Here is a 21,557-nt window from a genome sequence, read left to right as displayed (position 1 = left end):
ACTAATATAGCCACCCCCCTGTTTTTCGCACCTAGCCCCGAATGGAACACCTGCCCCACCCAACCTTTGCGTAGTCTCACCTGGTCTATCAGTTTCAAGTGCGTTTCCTGTAACATAACCACGTCTGCCTTAAGTTTCTTAAGGTGTGCGAGTACCCGTGCCCTCTTTATCGGCCCGTTCAGCCCTCTCACGTTCCACGTGATCAGCCGGGTTGGGGGGCTTTTTACCCCCCCCCCTTGTCGATTAGCCATCCCCTTTTTCCAGCTCCTCACCCGGTTCCCATGCAGCTGTGTCCCCCCCAGGCGGTGCCCCCCGCCCATCCCACCCCATACCAGCTCCCCGCTCTCCCCAGCAGCAGCAGCCCAATAATTCCCCCCTCCCACCCCCCCCGCTAGATCCCCCACTAGCGTAGTTACACCCCCCATGTTGCTCCCAGAAGTCAGCAAACTCTGGCTGACCTCGGCTTCCCCCCGTGACCTCGGCTCGCACCGTGCGATGCCCCCTCCTTCCTGCTTCCCTATTCCCGCCATGATTATCATAGCGCGGGAACCGAGCCCGCGCTTCCCCCTTGGCCCCGCCCCCAATGGCCAACGCCCCATCTCTTCCACCTCCTTTCCTCCCCCCACCACCTCCTGTGGAAGAGAGAAAAGTTACCACATCGCAAGATTAATAACATAAAACTCCTCTTTCCCCCCTTCTTCGCCCCCCATACTCGCCCCACCACTTTGTTTCAAACGTTCTTTTTTTTAATAACCCGCTCATTCCAATTTTTCTTCCACGATAAAAGTCCACGCCTCATCCGCCGTCTCAAAGTAGTGGTGCCTCCCTTGGTATGTGACCCACAGTCTTGCCGATTGCAGCATTCCGAATTTTATCTTCTTTTTGTGAAGCACCGCCTTGGCCCGATTAAAGCTCGCCCTCCTTCTCGCCACCTCCGCACTCCAGTCTTGGTATACGCGGATCACCGCGTTCTCCCACTTACTGCTCCGAGTTTTCTTTGCCCATCTAAGGACCATCTCTCTGTCCTTAAAACGGAGGAATCTCACCACTATGGCTCTAGGAATTTCTCCTGCTCTCGGTCCTCGCGCCATCACTCGGTATGCTCCCTCCACCTCCAGCGGACCCGCCGGGGCCTCCGCTCCCATTAACGAGTGCAGCATCGTGCTCACATATGCCCCGACGTCCGCTCCCTCCGCACCTTCAGGAAGGCCAAGAATCCATAGGTTGTTCCTCCTCGCGTTGTTCTCCAGCGCCTCCAGCCTTTCCACACATCGTTTATGGTGTGCCTCGTGCATCTCCGTCTTCACCACCAGGCCCTGTATGTCGTCCTCATTCTCGGCAGCCTTTGCCTTCACGACCCGAAGCTCCTGCTCCTGGGTCTTTTGCTCCTCCTTTAGCCCTTCGATCGCCTGGAATATCGGGGCCAACAGCTCCTTCTTCATTTCCTTTTTGAGCTCTTCCACGCAGCGTTTCAAAAACTTGTGTTGTTCAGGGCCCCATATTAAACTGCCACCTTCCGACACCATCTTGGTTTTTGCTTGCCTTCCTTGCCGCTGTTCTAAAGGATCCACCGCAATCCGGCCACCTTCCTCTCCTTTTTCCATCCGTATCCAGAGGGGATTCCCTTCTGGTTCACCGCACGGTACTTTTAGCCGTTAAAATTGCTGTTGGGGCTCTTATTAAGAGCCCAAAAGTCCGTTACACCGGGAGCTGCCGAAACGTGAGACTCAGCTGGTCATCGCCGCACCCGGAAGTCACGATACGCTTTATTAAGCGCACTCTCAACCTCTCCTGCAATCTCTAATGACTTGTGCACATGAACACCCTTTGCTCCTGCACTTCAGATAGGAGCAACCATTCTCCCATCATCAATTTCCACCCTCCCGCATCCCCCCCTCCCCCACCCTGTTATCAGAGCTCACATCCCTCACTGTCAAATCAACCCCTAATCCAAGGATCCCAACGGGATTGGAATTGGAGCCATTCCCTCCCCAACTCTCCCAGCCATTCATCAATCTGTTCCATATCTGCTCACACTCCTGTGGCCTGTGGCCTGCTCCACACCCAACAGGAAAACAAGCCTGCTAATCAGGCTGATTTCTGGAGGGGGGTCCTGTCAAGGCAAAAAGACACATGCTTGCCGAGTTAAAACTCCTCAGTGTGTGGGGAAAGTCACACTTCCGGGTTTTCCACCTGAAATTCCTAACCTCACTTTTAAACCCAACACCTCTCAGCATTAGGGCCATTGATTCAGGTTGACAACCTCTCATCAGAACTAGAAGATGTTACAGATGAACAGTTTTTAAACAGGTACAGATCCGGGGAAAGGTCTTTCTACTCATTTTGTTGGCAAGTGTATGTGAAAATTAAACAATACCAGATTTTGTTAGGTTGCAGTTCAAGAGAGAGACCTTGCACCCGTAATCACTCCTATCACATCCCCAGGACGCATTATGGGCAAACGTGATATAGAATGTGCACACAACAGAGTATTAAAATAAATGATTAGTTAATCTGTTTTGGTGATGCTGAACAAGATGAATGTTTGCCAAGATACCAGAACATCCCCACTCTGCTTCAAATAGCAGAATCTGCCTGAACAGGTTCAAGAAGTGGGCAGGTGGGCAGCACAGTGGCACAGTGGTTAGCACAGTTGCTTCCAGCTCCAGGGTCCCAGGTTCGATTCCCGGCTTGGGTTACTGTCTGTGCGGAGTCTACACGTTCTCCCTGTGTGTGGCGTGGGTTTCCTCCGGGTGCTCCGGTTTCCTCCCACAGTCCAAAGACATGCGGGTTAGGTGGATTGGCCATGATAAATTGCCCTTAGTGTGAAAAAAAGGTTAAGTGGGGGTTACTGGGTTACGGGATAGGTTAGAAACGTGGGCTTGAGTCGGGTGCTCTTTATAAGGGCCGGTGCAGACTCAATGGGCCGAATGGCCTCCTTCTGCACTGTAATTTCTATGATTCTATGCTTCTATGAAGTCTGGCCTTAACATCTCATTCGAAAAATAGCATTTCTCCTTCAGTACTGCACTGAAGTGTCAGCCAAGATGCTTACGTGCTGAAATCCAACAGCTGGACTTGAACCCACAACCTTGAGACTTCAAATCAGGAATGCTACTACCGAGTCAAGCTTATACTTAAAGCTTGTTTATTTGTTTAATATAGTTTGTTCTTGCCAAGGCGATTGCTTAGAGTGCCAGAGACAGAAAGCATGTAAAAGGCCACAAAGTGGGACTAAAATAGAAATATCACCACAAGGAACTTTGATGGTGTTTTGGCAATGAAAATGTGATTTCATATTTTACTGACAAAATGCCATCACTCACTATTTGTGGTATGAACCCGTATATTGATTTTCCTGTGTTTTGTATTTGCTGCATTCTCCGCCTCGTGCCGTCGGTAGCGGACTTGCTGGTGAGGCAGAGAATCCCGTGTTAGTAAAGAAAGCAGAATTGGCGCCGGGAGCCGACCCGGTTTCGTTGCTTCGGCCCCTCACTGGCGGCGGGATCAACATTCGCGTCCCGCACCTGTGGAATGATGCAAAGAAGACTCTTTGCTCAGTTGTAGCACAGGCCAGGAACATATCTCCAAACACATCCTAACAATTACTCCCCCTTCATGCTCCTTCCCTACAACACCCACATGTTCACACACACTGTGGTATCAACTTTATGCATTCATTCTTTACATTCAGAATTATGGGCCTGCCTCAAATATACATCCACAAAATGCCAATTATTGAGTAAATGATAAGATTGAAGGATAGAACAGAGACTAAAAGTAACTCAATAAGCAATAAGATTGAGAGCTGTGAGGACAAAGTTCCCTGCTGATTTACAGATACTTCAAAGAGACTGATTGAAATGTTATGAAGTCAATGCTGTAAGAAATTGGTGTGCTTTGTGCTTGTTTTCCAGTCATTTAAAGGGCACAAAACAGACTAATTTAGCAGTGGGACAGACTGCGCTCAATCTGTGCACGGGTTAGCCATGGGCAGATGCCAAGACAGCCAATAGGCCCAGTGGGCGCGATTCTCTGGAAACATTTCTAAGTGTTGTAGAAAGTGGGAATTGCTGCGAACTTCCCAACGTTCGGCCCAGAGAGGCCGGCAATGCTATTCAACGTTAATTGATCCACTTAACGGGGCACCACAGATTTCTCGCTGCAAAATAAAGGCTCACGAGCTGATTCGCCGGGACAGCGCTTGCCAGACACCCCCGCTAACAAGGTCGGGCTGCACTTCAGCTACACTTGATCAGCTAACCCGAGGCAGCCCGCAACAATGGCGTCGAGGAGACAAATGCGAAAATTCAGGGACGCTGACCTGGGGAGACACCTAGACACAGTGGAGGTAGGGAGGGATGTCCTGGTCCCACGAAGGTCCAGGAGGGTCAGCCATAGGGCAGCCAGTGCTGCGTGGGACCAGTGGGCAGTGAGCACGGGGAGTGTGAGCAGGAGGACTGACCTCCAGTACAGGAAGAAGGTCAATGACCTACACCGGGCAGCACGAGTGAGTAGACACCAACATCCCCCTCCCCCTCGAGACCTTTCTGCCCCCATGGGAGCATCCACCCCCCAACTCTCCATGCGACCTCACCTCCACCCCCTCCCTCTTCAACCCCCGCAGCACTTTCTCTACCCCCTCTCCCTTCAATCTCCCCAACCCTTCCTCCAACCCCTACCCTTCACACCCCCACCCTTTCCTCCACTTCCTCCCTCTTCAACCCCCGCAACACTTCCTCTATCCCCTCTCCCTTCAATCTCCCAACCCTTCCTCCAACCCCTACCCTTCCCACCCCCACTGCTTCCTCCACCCCCCTCCTCCCTTCAACCGCACCCAACACTCCCTTCACATCCCTCTCCCACCACTGTGAACTACGCCTGTGGCTAATGATGCCATCTTTGTGACTCCTCAGCAAAAGCTCTCCTACAATCACCAGGAGAGGGTCAGACTGGCAGAGGAGTGCCAGACATCAGAACACTCACCAGTCTCCCAGGAGACAATCTTGGAGGAGAGCTCCAAGAAAGACATCATCAAGGTGCCACAGCTGTCATCCCCACCCTCCACCAGCGCAGATACACACACCTCGGTGGGAAATGTCAGTGGTCAGTCTTCGGGGGCACAATCTGGTGAGCACCACACAGCTGCTGATGCACATCAGGTGGAGGCAGGAACTCTCAGGCGAGACAGCAGTTGGAGGTCTGGCTGAATCCCAAGACCCAGCTGGGGCCAGCCTGATGCTGAGCCTGTTGTACAGAGCTGCTGGAGATATTAGGGTGCGGCCATGACATTCAGAGGGAGATCTCAGTGACACTCCAGCAGTTCATTGGCCGATTGGAGGAGTCCCAGAGACTACCGCCTCAGGAGGTGTCGCTGGCAATAAGTGGCACCGAGGCCAACACTGCTAGGGTGGCGACTGCAGTGGAGAGCCTGGTGCACAATGTCGGCAGCATTAATTAAGGTGACCAAGGTGTTGGGCAGTCGGTAACGGCCATGGCTCAGGGTCTAGCCAGAATGTCGGCCTCACTAGGAGATGTCACCCATTACCAGGCTGACCTCAATGAGGTTCTGTGGGACATGTCCCCATCTCTGATGGGGATGGCGAGGCGCTGCGGAGCTTGTCCCAGTCGCAAGTGGGCAATGTCGAGGTGCTGCAGAGCATGTCCTAGCACACCTCCGCCAGTCTGGGCCCTCTCCTGATGATTGGGAGAGCTTTTCCTGAGGAGACACAGAGAGCATTGTTAGCCACATGCGTGGTTCACAGTGGTGGGAGGGGGTGTGTGAAGGAAGGTTTGGTGGGGTTGAAGGGAGAGGGGGGTGAAGGAGGGTTGAGGGTCACAAGGAGAGTTGGGGGGTGGATGCTCACATGGGGGCGGAAAGGTCTTGGGGTGGTTGTCGGCATTGGCGTCTACTCACTCGTGCTGCCCGCTTTAGATAGTTGACGTATTTCCAGCACTGGAGGCCAGTCCTCCTGGCACACATCTGGCACTCACAAGCACCGCTACCTCATCCAGCCAGCACTGGCGGCCCTCCAGGAACCTCAGGGGAACAGGAATCCCTCCTGGCCTCCACTGTGTCTAGGAGCTTGGCCAGATCTGCATCCCCGAATCTTGAGGCCGATGTCCTGGGCACCATAGTTGCGAGCTGGCTGTGGTTGGCTGAGCAAGTGCTGCTCAACCTTATTCGCGGGGGGCTGGCAAGCACGGTGCCGGCAAATTGGCTGGCGAGCCTTCATTTGTAATGAGAAGCCCGTGACCAAGGTGTTGGCACAAGTGGACCGATTAGCATTGAATAGCGTTGCTGGCCTCACTGGGCCGAGCGCTGGGGAAGCTCTCCGCAGTTCCCCTCACTGCCACACTGAGAAATCTTTCCAGAGAATCACGCCCTAAATATCAGAATACTATTGCAGAATGGTATCTGATTTCACCATTGGCTTCATTGGGATTAAGTGTCCTGGATTTCTTTGGGGTTCCTCTGATCTCCTGCCTTAGCTCAGTGGGATGGCAACACAACCTCCAGAGAAATGGCATAAATAGCTGTTTTGGGCCCTTACATAATTTCTCTTGGGATTTCGCCAATACCTCGCCGGAGAATATTCGTGGAAACCCAGGCAAAAAAAAAAGCTCTAACGGGACTTTCTTCTAAGCTAGTTTCAAGTGAATTGAGGCCAATTAATACCTGTTTGTTGCATTACTGGTTCCACCTGTGCTACTCTCTGTTGAATTCCACTTACATCTTTGAGTTCTTGTTGTCTTTACTCTCATCTGGAGGAAAAATAAGAAGGGGGGGCAGCAAATGTTGCACATCTTATACTTTGAGCAGCATTGAGAGTGTTTCTATTTAGCACAGGTGACAGAGGATAGATCATGGAAGTGGGTCACGGACTGCGTTAAGTTTTCACAGCGATTGGCATCAGACCCATGGGAATGCAACGACCGCTGAAGGAAAAACTACTTGGGATATAATTGCAGAACAGCAGAGGCAACACCTGTGGCCACCCAGGGAGGTGATTACTGAGTTGTGCCAACTCCTGGCATCCCAGCTGGAATAACCATGAACATAGCTCTGCCTGTGGCTCTTATCATGACTGAGACCCTGGAATACAATCCTTCAGTATTTGAACAAGTAGCCAGGGGGATCTTGATTGGATGAAAACAATTGACAGGTATACTAAGGAAGTCACCAAGGCCATGTTTCCCCAATACATAGAGTTTTCACAGTGAACCATGAGAATCATGGGTTTCAAATGGCAGACTTGGTGGCATGATGTCATGGCAGTCTCTGCTGCAGATGAAGACAGTGAGTTGAGAAGGTGCAGGATTTGCTGACATCTATTTTCCCAGAAACCTCTTCTCAGCCAGCTGAGCTTAATTGCTTTTCTTGCCCTTCCCTCCAAACAGTCATCCTCCAGACATCACCGCCATCCGCGATTGGCTCTCAGTCACCAATGTCAATGTCCACCATCTTCCTAACTCACTTGCAGGTGCCCATGTAATGGAGGTAGAGATACCCAGGGGGCATAACCCAGTGGCCAATTTACCACTCTGATGGGGCTGGATTCTCCATTTCAACAGCTGAGTGCCGGCTCAAAAGGAGAATCCATGGGAGGTTTACGGTGGAAACATCGGCGCCGACCCCTCATCAATTCCGGGACCGGTGAGGGCTAGCAGCGGTGCTGGATGAAACTCCCGGCTCCCGTGCCGAAAATGGCCGGTGAATGGCCGGGTCCCTGGCCGCGCCTGCGCACAGCTCAGAACCTGCAGCGGTCGCGCCGTACAACATGGCGCTGCCGTGCATGGACCCAATTCGCCATCCGCGACCCCATAGGCCACCCCCTGGCCAACCCCCACCAGTCCCCCCAGACCTTGCGGATGTCCCTCCCACCAGCGGCACAGATCCCGGCTGAGTGTGGTAGCGCAGGACACAGTCTGCAGTTGCCACGCAGGGTTCCCGACCGCTGAGACCACACGTGTCCCGGGTGGTCGGGAATTCAGCCCATCGGGGCCAGAGCATCGTGGGAGGGCCAGCCCATGACGCGCCAATGCCGTTGCAATGGCGCGCGGCACGCAACGTGATGACGCCATTTCCGGGGGGGCGGAGTATGGCTGACCGGCATCAAAGCGGCGCCAGCCCTCTTTTGGGCATCAGAGTCAATTATCTGCTTGATCGCTGATTACGATATTGCCATCGGGCAACGGAGAATCCCGCCCATGGTCTTTGGGTCAGCAGCTGTCATCCATACGGTGAGCATGGCTAAGCCAGTGCAGAGGTCATTTGATGAGCAATGAGTGCACGCTGATGGAATTAGAGCACTCCAGGAACTCCGAGTTGGTGACGTTGTCCTGCCAAGAGATGCCAAGGATATTCCTGAGACAGCAAAGATGGAAACTATTCAGCCTTTTCTCCTACCTAGCAGTATGTTGACCACAGTCGAGGAGTGTGCTGAGGACACAGGATTGCTAGACTCTCAATCGGGTGTTCTCAATCAGGTTACTGTTCTCCCACACTCTCTTACTCAGCTTGGACATGATAACTGCAGCTTTTGCGATGCGTGTGTTGATTTTAGCAGCAAGTGACAGATTGCTGGTGATTATGGAGAGCAAGGGCTGGATTCTCCACTCCCTGACGTTGAAATCGCTTTCGGCAACGGGGCAGAGAATCTGTTTTGGTGCCGAAATCGGGAGCTGCGCCGGTTTTTAAATTCTCCCCCCCCCCCCCCCCCAAAATTGGCGTACACGTGCTGCGTATCCACCGCTTCAGGCCACTGCCTGAGGCCCGCCCTGCGATGCTTCATTGCCGACTGGCCGAATTCCTGACGGCATTGGGCTCATGTGGTCCCAGCCATACGGGAACCTCACGAGGTGGCTGCGGATCTGGGGAGGGCTGATCGGCGGGCAGGGTGGTTTCATTCGGGGCTGGGGGCAATGTGGGCGGGCGGTCCCGGGCATGCGAGCGGACGATGCAGGGCACTACTTTGCCGGTCAAGATCTGTGGGCTGAGTCTGTCATGGAGCACGCGCGGCCGCTACAGGCCGCCGCCGTGCGCATGCGTGGCCTCTGACCCTGAAGTGCTGGGGGCCTTTTCGGCAGCGGGAGCTGTGAGCTCTACAACACCTGCCTGCTAGCCCCCTGCAAGACGGTCAATCTGTGCCCTTTTGACGCCAGTTTCCCTGGCATAAAAGACCACAGTTTTCACAACAGTGTGGGGACATAGTCCCAAAAACGGAGAATCCAGCCCAAATATGTGAAGCTATCAATAAAACTGAGAAAGCTTTCTGTCAGTTCTAGTCTGTAAGTAGACATCCTCTGTGAATTACCTGAAGGCATACGAAAGCAGCAAAGAAAAGACTATGCCAAATAGTCTTGGTGCCAGACACAACCCTGTTTAAACCTACTGCAAATCGAAAAGGGTTCCAATGTTGCCCTGTCATAGCTGACCTTACCCTTCATGTTGTCATGGAAGAGCAGATGACGTTGACCATCTTCAATGAATGATCAATTTTCTCCAGGAGCTTAAATAGGCTGCCTCTGTTCACATGTTCCAATGCCTTGATGAAATCGATGAAGGCAATGTATTGTCATGACACCCTGGGTTAATGCGCAACCAATTTTAGCACTTTCTTGACCTGGAGATGCAACCCAAGTGAATTTAGATTTTATTTAAAATACATGAGGTCCTTGGTTGAGCCCAATGAACTACAGTCTCCAGGTTTGTAACTTTAAACACAAGTAATGTTTTATTATGGACAATCTTATAATTAAATGGACAGAAAATGTAACTATCTAATACCCCTTTCCCAACACCTCCCCTTCCTAACTTGCCCCATTTTCTACACAGACACACACAGTCAAACAACACATAGGGGGAAGGGTGGAAAGGGAAATTAAAATACTAATATAATAAAAGGATAAAACGCTTTGATGCCCTGGGATGACTTCCACTCAATGGGTGGGATTCTTCGTCCCGCCAGACCCATTTTGTGGCGTGGCGAGCCTCCGCCGGCAGTGGGAGCCTCCGTCCCGGCAGCTGGTCAATGGAGTTTCCCATTGTGGCCACCCCCACGTCTTCGGGAAATAGGAGGGCGTGAGTGCGCTGCCGGCGAAGCGGAGGATTCCGCCAATGGAGAATTCCATCCAATGTCTTTCTAAAGTTCAGACTTTTGCTTTGGTATTTCTTTCCTTCTAGGCTTGAGATGATTTTTTCTGGCAAGGTTTTCTACCTTCTCTGCAGACTCGGGTTCACAACAAAGGAAGTGCCAGGCACTCACTGATTTCAGAACAATAGAGCAGTTCTTTCATTTCAGCAAGCAAGAGAGATAGAGAGAAAGAGAGGGTGGGAGAGACCGTTCCTTTCGCTTCGAATATCGAAACACTTCTGCCTAGTTCTCTCAGAAAGCACCATACAGGAGTCAGGCAGAACATTGTCCCTGGCCAACCCATCCGTTGTCACTCAACCAATAAGACCTCTATTCACAACTGGGGCGGGATTCTCCGACCCCCCGCCGGCTGCCGAATTCTCCGGTGCCAGGGTTTTGGCAGGGGCGGGAATTGCGGCGTGCCGGTTGGCGGCTGCTGACAGCAGCCCCCCGGTGATTCTCCGTCCCACGTTGGGCCGAGTGGCCGCCCGTTTTCGGCGGGTCCCGCTGGCGTCAATCACAACAGGTCCTTACCGGTGGGACCTGGCTCCACGGGCGGCCTGCAGAGTCCTCGGGGGGGCGTGGGGGGATCTGGCCCAGGGGGGGGGGGGGGGCCCCCACGGTGGCCCCCACGGTGGCCTGGCCCGCAATCGGGGCCCACCGATCCGCGGGCGGGCCTGTGCCGTGGGGGCACTCTTTCCCTCCGCACCGGCCGCTGTCAACCTCCGCCATGGCCGGGGCGGAGAAGAAGGCCCCAGCGCATGCGCTGGGAGGACGCCAGCACACGTTGGCGCTCTGGCACATGCGCCAACTCGCGCCAGCCAATGGAGGCCTTTCGGCGCCGGTTGGCGTGGCGCCAAACACTGCGGCGCCGGCCTAGCCCCTGACGATGCGGAGGATTACGCACCTTCAGGGGGTGGCCCGACGCCGGAGTGGTTCACGCCATTCCTCGGCGCAGGAGTGGTCCGCCCCGCTGGTTCGCAGAGAATCCCGCCCCTGGTTCCTAAGATCCACCTGTTGCTGAGGAGTCTGGCTTCTTCTCTCCCAAACACAAAACCTGGAACACAGTGTCCTGACAAGCAGGCTGTTTCAACTTTGAGTCTTCTACTTAAAGGTACATCCTGATTAAGTGTGCATGGACCAAAATAATAAAATAACATAAAAGAAATAGGAACAAAGGAAATAAACAAGAAAGACTCTTACACTATGGTGGTTTCCTTTGTTCACAGCATTCATCTTGAAGCTTCCAGACTGAGAAGATCATATCAATTTTAGATCTTCCAGTTCTGAAACCGCACAGAGATTTGCGGTAGGTGCATTCAGCCAGGATCTGCAACATGAGCAAATACTTTTCCTATTATGTTCAGCAGGGAGGTGCCTCGCTTGCTGCAACTTTGTTCTTACACAGGATTGAAACCTTTGTATCACGCATATCCTGAGGCGCTGCCCCCTTCCTCCAACAGAAACAGAGAAGTCCTTGCTGTCCATTTCGACTTTCCTCAGAAATGTCATCCTTATTGAGCTCAGGAAAAGGTCTCCGTGTTTCACTGCTGAGCTGAGTTTAGGACAATGTGTCCTTGTGAGAAGCGCATCAAGCACTGAGCATGTTCTGATCTTTCATTTCACAGCAGTGCAGGCTGGATCATTGAACATATTCAAGACTGAGACAGATTTTTGATCAGCGAGGGATTTAAAAGTTCTAACGGGGCAGTCAGAAACGTGGAGCTAAAGCCACAATCAGATCCGTCATGATCTTACTGAATGGGGGAGCAGATTTGAGGGGCCAGGTGGCCTACTCCTGCTCCTCTTTCTTCTGTTCTTATATTCCTCTACTGCGGTTGAGCTGTGCCACTCAGTTGTGATGTGTGAAGTCTGAGTACAGGTCAGTTCTGACTGACTATCCCAGTTCAGAGCTTCTACCTTCACAAAAAATTCAAAGAGAAAGCAAGGAAGATGATGCCTGTTAAAAGTGGCATCCACTGGTGGCACTTATCTTGTGTTGTGCAGGGAGGTTCTAGCTGTAGTTGAAGCATAAACATCAATGAATTATAGCATTATTTCCAGTTATTGGCCAGATATCAGGTGTTACATCTTTTACTGGCTGTTGGATGTAGACCTCCAATGAGTTATACTGCTGATTTTATGAGGAGAATCTGAATATTGACAGTATTACTGATAGAGGCACAATTTCAATGAGTTACCATTAATCACTGGTGAAATCAAAATTCCTCCTAGTTATAGCTTCCGGCTGTGAATTTCGTCCCTGCCTTCAAATTCTTTAGACATCCCCGCCCTCAGTTTCCTTCTTTCCTCCACTAGCCACCTGGGTCTCAGAACAGGGGTGCACTGTAGCACAGTGGTTAGCACGGCTGCTTAACAGCGCCAGGGTCACAGATTTGATTCTCGGCTTGGGTCACTGTCTGTGCGGAGTCTACACGTTCTCCCCGTGTCTGTGTGGGTTTCCTCCGGGTGCTCCGGTTTTCTCCCACAGTCCAAAGATGTGCAGATTAGGTGGATTGACCATGCCAAATTGCCTTTAGTATCTAAAAAGGTTGGGTTGGGTGGGTTTACTGGGTTACGGCGAGAGGGTGGAGGTGTGGGCTTGGGTGGGGCGCTCTTTCCAGGGGCCGGTGCAGACTCGGTGGGCCGGGTGGCCTCCTTCTGCACTGTAGAGTCTATGATTCTATAACAGCTCCTGATGCAAATCGCTGATCAAAGATGCTCAACTACAAGGGACCCAAACATCACAATATAAACCAGTAACTTTTGGGAAAGGTCGCATGTTCTGGTGTCACATTGTCAGGACATCACACGATGATACCTTCAAGAAAACCCCAAGTCAGGGTTGACAAGCCGAGCTTGGAGTGTGTTGCATAACCTGAACACAATTAAAAGGCCAATTGGTGAGAAGTGGAAAAGCAGCTTCTCTCTTTACTGAGCCCCGTAGTTGTGATGCAGAATACAACTCACAACAATTAACAGTTGTTTTGCTGCAAACTCGATATTATACTTTACTGCAGTTGTGAGAAATTAAAGACTGCGCTGCTAAAAATTGGTTGGTTAGTAATTTATTTCAGTTACAGAATGTTCTAGTTAATTACAACTTTGAGTTCTGTTATTCCAGCTGACCAATTAAGTTACTCATCTGAATGTAATCGTTTATGGTGTGATTATAATTGTGCATTCCAGGACTCAGTCAAGCTTGCTGCTGGATATCAGGGAGCAAGCTTGGAATAAAAATTCATGCTCAAACTTAACAGCAGCATCAATTAAACAAAATGCTCAAGTGAAGGCTCAGTAAGGCAGGCTGAGACTCAGCGGACCACAATGCCAAACCAGCAATCCCAGGCCAAGAATCATCCAAAGATACCAGAAGCCCACATGGAAACTGGAGACAAATTATGGGCTGTAACTTCCAAGTTCCAGGGCAGCGTAACCTGGGGGGGGGGACGTATCCCGAAGATACCGCAAGCCAGCACTCCACCCCCACCCATGACGTTCCCAGGTAAGGTTTACACAGTAATTGCCCGGAATGTGCAAACTTCCAAACTTGCCCTGAACTGGGAACCATTTGAAAGTGCGATATAAATTGCAAATTTTGGATGGTTCCAACTGTGTTACATCAATGGCTACCCAGAAAGCTTTGGAAGAATTAAAACCACTACTACTTTATCCCCACAGGATTCCCCCCAACCCCTGACTTAAGTCCCACCCGAAGAGACTCCCCAACCCCATAGAACTCCCCCAATGCCCTAACTACACCCACCCCTTGGATCTCCTTCTGCTTTCCCAAAGAAATGCCATAATGCCCAACTGCCAACCTTCCCCCACCCCGCCAAGGCCCAGCTACCGACCTCCACGCAACCTGCCCCCTCCCCCCCCAACAAATGGCTGCCAACCTTCCCTCCCCCACTCCACTAAGACGTGGCTGCTGACCTCCTCTTGATCCCTAAACCCGACTGCCGCCCCACCAAGGCCCGACTGCCAATCGTCTCCCACCTCCACATCCTATACCTCCACCCAATTCCTCACCATTAATACATTAACCTTCTCCCTGGCTTGCCAAAGACCTATAAACCTGACTGGACCTTTAAACTTAGCTGGTTTATGGGAGTTTGTGCTGTAAAAAAGGGGGCGGGGTTGACATATCTGTAACTGAGTTGCCCTTAACGGTAGGCCCTGGAAGTCTGCTGCACCACACGATCTCGCCTGGCTTGAGTTGGAAGGTCAAGTGAGATAGGATCATCTGGATTTCCAGGTAAGTACTTTCGAGCCGAGACGCAATCCGCTTCCATCAAATGTAATGGCCAAATGTGATAGATGTGAACTTAAACTAGTGCAAAACTAGATCATTGCCACTGGCACATTAAAGCTGCTGAGGCACAGCTTAATAGTCTCTTGAAGAAAAATGAGAAGTTGCGTGCAATCAGCTTGAGACTGTAGGGTCAATGTTAACCTAAACCACCTGGCAGAAAGCAGGCAGGTGGGTATTCAACATTTCCATGTTACGTACCCGGCTGAGAGCCATGGGGAGCTGACCTGTCACCATTACAACCTGCTCCACTGAACAGGCAACCAAGCCTCACACCCAAACCTGACAGGACCCTTTTCAATGTGTGCACATTGAGTCTCACTGACATTAGCAGAACCCAACAGCAATTGTTAGTCAGACGCCAAAGTGAAAAACAGCAGTTACTTTCCATGCAAACCCCATGAAGAAGTGGAGTGGCAGGAGAAGAAGACCATAATGTGAATTACATTTTTCTCATACCTCCTATGTGTGTTAGGTCCAGCAGATGTACTCATCCTGACCCCACAAGGAAACCTTAAAATGTCCCTGCCACAATCCCACCCGGATCACAACGATGCCTATGGGATGAGCTGCAATCCTACCGCTTACCTGGACTTGAAGGGTAACCTCTGCACCACGTGAGTTTCTGTAGCATCCCACCATCTTTCCACTCTGAATGGGAAGGATGTCAGATAGTAACCTTTAACTGAGGCACGGGATTTAAAGTAAGCCAGGCCTCTGTTTTACTATGGAAATGAGTTTTAAACAGACCTGCCAAAAACTGAGAAATACACCTGCCAAAAACTGGCCCACAGATAACATCGGGACCAATGACTCAACAATGTCCAGAATTTGACCTGTCATTACAATTATCACACTGGAAGTTCTGTTCAGGAGAATACTGAAGGTTCTCCATCCGGAATATGAAAGTCAGGATTTTCCATTTTGGCACTTGCTAGCTCGTAACTTTCTATTTAACGGGTAGAAATCGCACACTGCTTGCATAGAAATCCATAGAAACTCTACAGTGTAGATTGGAGGCCATTCGGCCCATCAACTCTTATGAACTGAACTGATCTTTCCACGCATCTGCTCTACTGAGCAGTGCTACATTCCGTATGTTTCACCCAATGTCAATGTCCATGTATTTACATTGTGTATGTATCGTATGTCCTATGCTTTTCATGTACGGAACAATCTGTACGCAGAACAATACTTTTCACCTTGGTACACGTGACAATAAACCCAAATGCAAATCCAATCCAATCCAAGTCTGCGCCACCTCTCCAATAGAGCACCCCACCCCAGGCTCACTCCCCCACCCCATCCCCATAACCGCCCTAACCTACACATCTTTGGACGCTAAGGGGCACTTTAGCATGGCCAATCCACCTAACCTGCACATCTTGGGACTGTGGGAGGGAACCGGAGCACCCGGAGGAACCCCACTAGAAATAGAAAATCAGCATGAATATACAGGTGCTACAGCTGTTGTTGCTGCTGCTGGTGCTGCTGCTTTCGGTGTTTCTGCTCCACTTGCATTTTGTCAGTGGTGAAAGGCAAAACTACAGAAGCTGCTCCCATGCTGTCCTGAGCATTGACAGCAGAGAAGTGCAGCTGAAAGTTTTGTATTATTTATTCTTTCATGGGATGTGGGCATTGCTGACTAGGCCAGCATTTCTGATCCATCCCTCCTTACACTTGAGAATGTGTTGGTGAGTCACCTTCTTCAAACGCTGCAGTCCACGTGGTAAAGGTACACCCACAGTGCTGTTAGAAAGGGAATTCCTAAGGGTGGCATGTGGTGCAGTGGTTAGCACTGGACTACGGCGCCGAGGTCCCAGGTTCGATCCCGGCTCTGGGTCACTGTCCGTGTGGAGTTTTCACATTCTCCCCGTGTTTGCGTGGGTTTCGCCCCCACAACCCAAAGATGTACAGGCTAGGTGGATTGGCCACGCTAAATTGCCCCTTAATTGGAAAAAAAATAGAAATTGGGTACTCTAAATTTATTTTAAAAAAAGAAAGGGAATTTCAGGATTTTGACCCAACCACACAGTGAAAGAATGGTGATATTTTTCCAACTCTGGATGATGTATGGCTTGGCGAGAAACCTGCAAGTCCCCATGTGCCTGCTGCCATCGTCCCTCGACATGGTTACGGTCAGGGGTTAGGAAGGTAACTGTCAAAGGAGCCTTGGTGAGTTTCTGAAGTACATGTTGTAGATAATAAACACTGCTGCTGCTGTACCTCGGTGATGGAGGGAGTGAATGTTTGAGTGAAGTCCAAGACAGGTGAGCTGACTTCCAAGCAATTGGCAATGACCTGATAAGCAGTGAAAGCACATTCATAGAATTCAGGATCCAAACTCAATGCCACTTTTAATGGCTTTAATTCCCCGCATACACTTAAACCCACCCCATTTGCCCATTCTAAGCACCCCTCAACACATTAACGGGTAGATAGAAAGCAACTATTTCCCCTAGCCACAAAGGATGGAAGAGGTTTGGAACCCCCTTCCAAAATGACAATTGCTCATTTTAAATTTGAGCTTTATAGATTTTTATTAGCCACCAACATTGAGAGCCATGGGAAAAGAGAGGTATACACCATTTGGACAAATATAAGCGACAATCTCGTTGATTAGCTAAACTGGCTCAAGGAGCTAGATGGCCCACTCCTGTTCATATCTTCGTATGGGTTTGCTTTCTGCTAGAACCTTCCTACTTCAGGTGTCATAAGTAAACCAATTCATAGAATCATAGAATCATAGAATTTACAGTGCAGAAGGAGGCCATTCGGCCCATTGAGTCATTTGGCCCACTTAAGGCCACGCTTCCACCCTATCCCCGTAACCCCACCCAACCTTTTTGGACACTAAGGGCAATTTATCATGGCCAATACACCTAATCTGCACATCTTTGGACTGTGGGAGAAAACCGGAGCACCTGGAGGAAACCCAAGCAGACGGGTTCATCAATTCATCAACTACATTAGCTTCTTTGAGTCCTAATCTGAACTTCAAATCTAACATCATATAAAGTGTTTTGCTTCCATAACTGGAACACTCCCAGCCAATGCCCCTTCACATTCTTTCTATGGTGAAACCCTTAATTAGCCATTCATCAATGCAAGCTTTGATTTCTCCAAAACTCTCCTCACCAAATTTGTCACATCCACCATATATCAACACAACCTCTTACAATACAGCCCATATCGCTAGCTTTCACATAGTCTAACACACTGGCCCTTGACATTCTCTATTACTTTCTGTTCCCAGTGTTGCAGTTTCAAAATCCTCAACTTTTCTTCATATTACTATGATATATTATGATCCTGCACCAAAGGTCTCTCTGATTCAGGAGACATGTATGAACTTTCATGTTGCAATATTGTCAGCTTTCATTTTCATTCTTATCTACCTCCTATCGCAATAAGATGTAAACTGGGGTGAAATTCATCTTTGTGCCTGATATATTTTTTGCTTTTGTACAGACAAAGTCTATGCCTATTATTTGGCTAAAGTATCAAGTTTTGTATGTGCTACTTACACGATAGGTTAACATTTTAGTTTTCAAAATAAGGGATAAAGCTGTTATAATTAGTGGTAATAAGAAACCACATTGAACAGTAGACTATTTCAATGTATCATTTCTTCGCCGGTCATTAATCTCCCTCTTTTTCAAATGTTTCCTAATGTATTCGATGTGAGTTTCTTATTATAAGGAAAAGTTTGCGATACGTAGTTTCATTTAATTTTCAATTCATCATCCGATTTCCGTTGTTTTAGTCCTAGTCATTTTAGGAAATCTCCCAGTTTTATTTAAGTTTCTTGAGAAAATATATCAGCCAATTTGCCCTACTTTCTTCATGTAATTCTCTTTATATAGCTGCTCTGATTTATTGTAATTTATTGCTGTGTCAATATAAGTAATACTGCCAAATTCCATGTTCATAAATGTTGGGTAGAATCTCACCATATTGTTTCTGGTGATAGAACCGATGAGAATCCCACTGATGCAATGGCAGGAAAACTCACCGAATGTTGAGCCTTTTGAACAATTTTTATCCCCACGTGTTTCATGCCACACTCATGGCAGCTTGTCTCTGATTCACTCGCCCCAGGAAAACCCTGGGCGGGATTCTCTCAGCCCATCCCGGGCCGGAGAATCGCCGGACCGGGCGCGAATCGCGATGTGGGCCTCTTTTTCTCCACGCTAGCCCTTGTAGCCCTATGCCATGTTGCGTCGGGGCCGGCGCGGAGAAGGGAGCCACTGTGCATGCCCATATTGGCGCCGGTCACACTGTGCATGCCCGCATTGGCGCCGGTCACACTGCGCATTCACGCATTGGTGCCGGTCACACTGCGCATGGGCGCATTGGTGCCACCGCAGTGCACATGCGCAGGTCCGCGGCGCCCATTTGACGCCGGCATCGGCAGCTGGAGCGGCGTGGGTCGCTCCAGTGCCATGCTGGCCCCCTGCAAGGGTCAGAATCGCTGCTCCTGAGGGCATGTTGGCGCCGTCGTGAAATGCGACGGCGTTTACGATGGCGTCAACACTTAGCCTCAGGAACAGAGAAACCCGCCCCCAGTCTCCGTAATCAGTGGGGCGCTCCTTTTAAATACCTCACCAGCACTTGTCCCAAGTCCAGTCATGGGGATTGCTGCCAGTCAGACAGCACCAAGATTTTCGGAAGCAGCTTTTACCAAACTCCTGGATGGCGTGGAGCAGAGGCGTCACATCCTCTACCTGTGTTCCTGCAGATGTCCATCAACCAAGCTCATCACCCTCGCCTGGGAGGCAATGGTTGCAATAGTGAATGTCAACTCGCTGCAGAAGAGAACAGGGAAACAGTGCAGGAAGAAGATCAATGACTGTCTTTGTGCAGTCAGGGTAAGTCTGCCTCCTGACTTATACCACTGCACCGCTCACCCATTCTTCACACCTCCACGGTGATCTCTCACCCAGCCAAATCACGGATTCTCAACATTTCTCATGGCGCCCACCCTCCCGCCCCCACTGCCCCACTCCCCATGTTCCCCCAGTAGATAATCGGCTCTTCATAACCCTGCTCCCAATCATGGTTTTATCACCATTTGACCTGGCAGGACTCCCGCCTACACTCTCCCCATCTGTCTAAATGCAGGACAAACTCAAGCATAACCAGCGTGAGCGGGCACAGCCTGTTGGAGTCTTGCCCGAGCTAAGAAACATATTGCCTTTGAGGGGAGAGCCCATGGGCGGGATTCTCCAATAATGGGGCTATGTCCCCACACCGGCGAGAAAACTAGCACCAACCACTCAGGCGTCAACGGCCCCTGAAAGTGAGGAATTATCCCCTTTCTAGGGGGTTAGGTCAGTGCCGGAGTGGTTCCCGCAGCTCCAGTTAGCGCCGAACAGCCCGCGCGAGTTCGAGCATGTGCAGAACGACCAGAGTATTTCCCTTCTCTGCGCCGGCCCCCGGGCAATATGCGGAGCCCTACAGGGGCCCAGCGCGGAGTAAAGTAGGCTCCCACGGAACCAGCCGGCCCGCCGATCACAGGCCATGCCACCATGGATGCCCTCCCTGGGGTCGAATCCCCCCCGCCTCCCCTCCAGGACGCTCCCTGCACTCTCACCTTCCACGTCCCGCCGTGTGGGAGGTGAGTAATCCAAGGTGGCGGAACTCGACCAAACTCGTCGGCCAGTCAGCCTATCGGGGCCCGGAGAATCACCGGGGAGGGGGGGGGGCCTGCTGTCAACGGCCCTAACCGGCGCAGCGGCAATCCCGCCAGCGCCCAAAACATGGTGCCGGAGAATAGGGAAGGCAGCGGCGGGGCACGATTCGCGCCTCCCCCCGGGATTCTCCAACCACCGGTGCAGGCTCGGAGAATCCCAGCCCATGAGTTGGCCAGCGAGGAGCAGGATGACCTGTGTAGAGGGTGAAGTGGAGGCAAGAGGCAAAAGTGAGAACCGTCGAGACATGTAGCAATGGTGCATGCCTCACGTGAATTAAATATCTCCAATTATTTATCCCCCATGATGCATTAATGCTATCTCGCTTCCCTTGCAGGTCAATTAGTCGACCAGCCCAGATCATCCTCACACCCTCTGAAGACCACAGATCTAAGCAGCCCTGAGGGAGGCATCTCAGAGGCAAACATCGAGGAAGCATCACAGCTGTCACACACACCCTCCACCAATGCTGACACTCAAACCTCAGTAGGATTAATTAAATAGCAGGCTTCAGATCATTGACTAGTGAGCACCTCACAACTGAAGATCCACAGCAGGCAGAGGAAATAACATCCCAGGCAACCAGCACTTGGAGGGATGTTGGAGCCCAGGGTACCAGCACTCGGAGGGAATAGAGGGATACGGACCCAGGAAGTGTAGAAGATTGTAGTTTAGTCGGGCAGCATGGTCGGCACGGGCTTGGAGGGCCGAAGGGCCTGTTCCTGTGCTGTACATTTCTTTGTTCTTTGTTCTTTGTTCTTTGGATGTTGGAGCCCAGGGAACCAGCACTCGGAGGGATGTTGGAGCCCAGGCAACCAGCACTTGGAGGGATGTTAGAGCCCAAGGAACCAGCACTCGGAGGGATGTTGGAGCCCAGGGAACCAGCACTCGGAGGGATGTTGGAGCCCAGGGAACCAGCACTCGGAGGGATGTTGGAGCCCAGGGAACCAGCACTTGGAGGGATGTTGGAGCCCAGGGAACCAGCACTCGGAGGGATGTTGGAGCCCAGGGAACCAGCACTTGGAGGGATGTTGGAGCCCAGGCAACCAGCACTTGGAGGGATGTTGGAGCCCAGGGAACCAGCACTCGGAGGGATGTTGGAGCCCAGGGAACCAGCACTCGGAGGGATGTTGGAGCCCAGGGAACCAGCACCTGGAGGGATGTTGGAACCCCGGACTCTGCTGAGCCTCTGACTGATGGCGTGCTCCTGGATCCAGTCGTCTCAGAGCTGCTGGAACCGCAAGGGAAGAACCATGAGCATCAGGAAGGAATGACAGCATGCCTCCTCAGACTGTAAAGACAATTGAAGGAGTCCCGTTGCCTTCTGCTGGAGGAGATGGTGCCATCGCTCCAATACAACAAGGCTAACACTGCTTGGGTGGCGTCCACAGTGAGATCTTGGCGCAGGACTTGCAT

This window comes from Scyliorhinus torazame, chromosome 15, assembly GCF_047496885.1.
Source record: "Scyliorhinus torazame isolate Kashiwa2021f chromosome 15, sScyTor2.1, whole genome shotgun sequence".
NCBI lineage: Eukaryota > Metazoa > Chordata > Chondrichthyes > Carcharhiniformes > Scyliorhinidae > Scyliorhinus > Scyliorhinus torazame.
Note: the sequence above shows the minus strand (reverse complement) of the source record.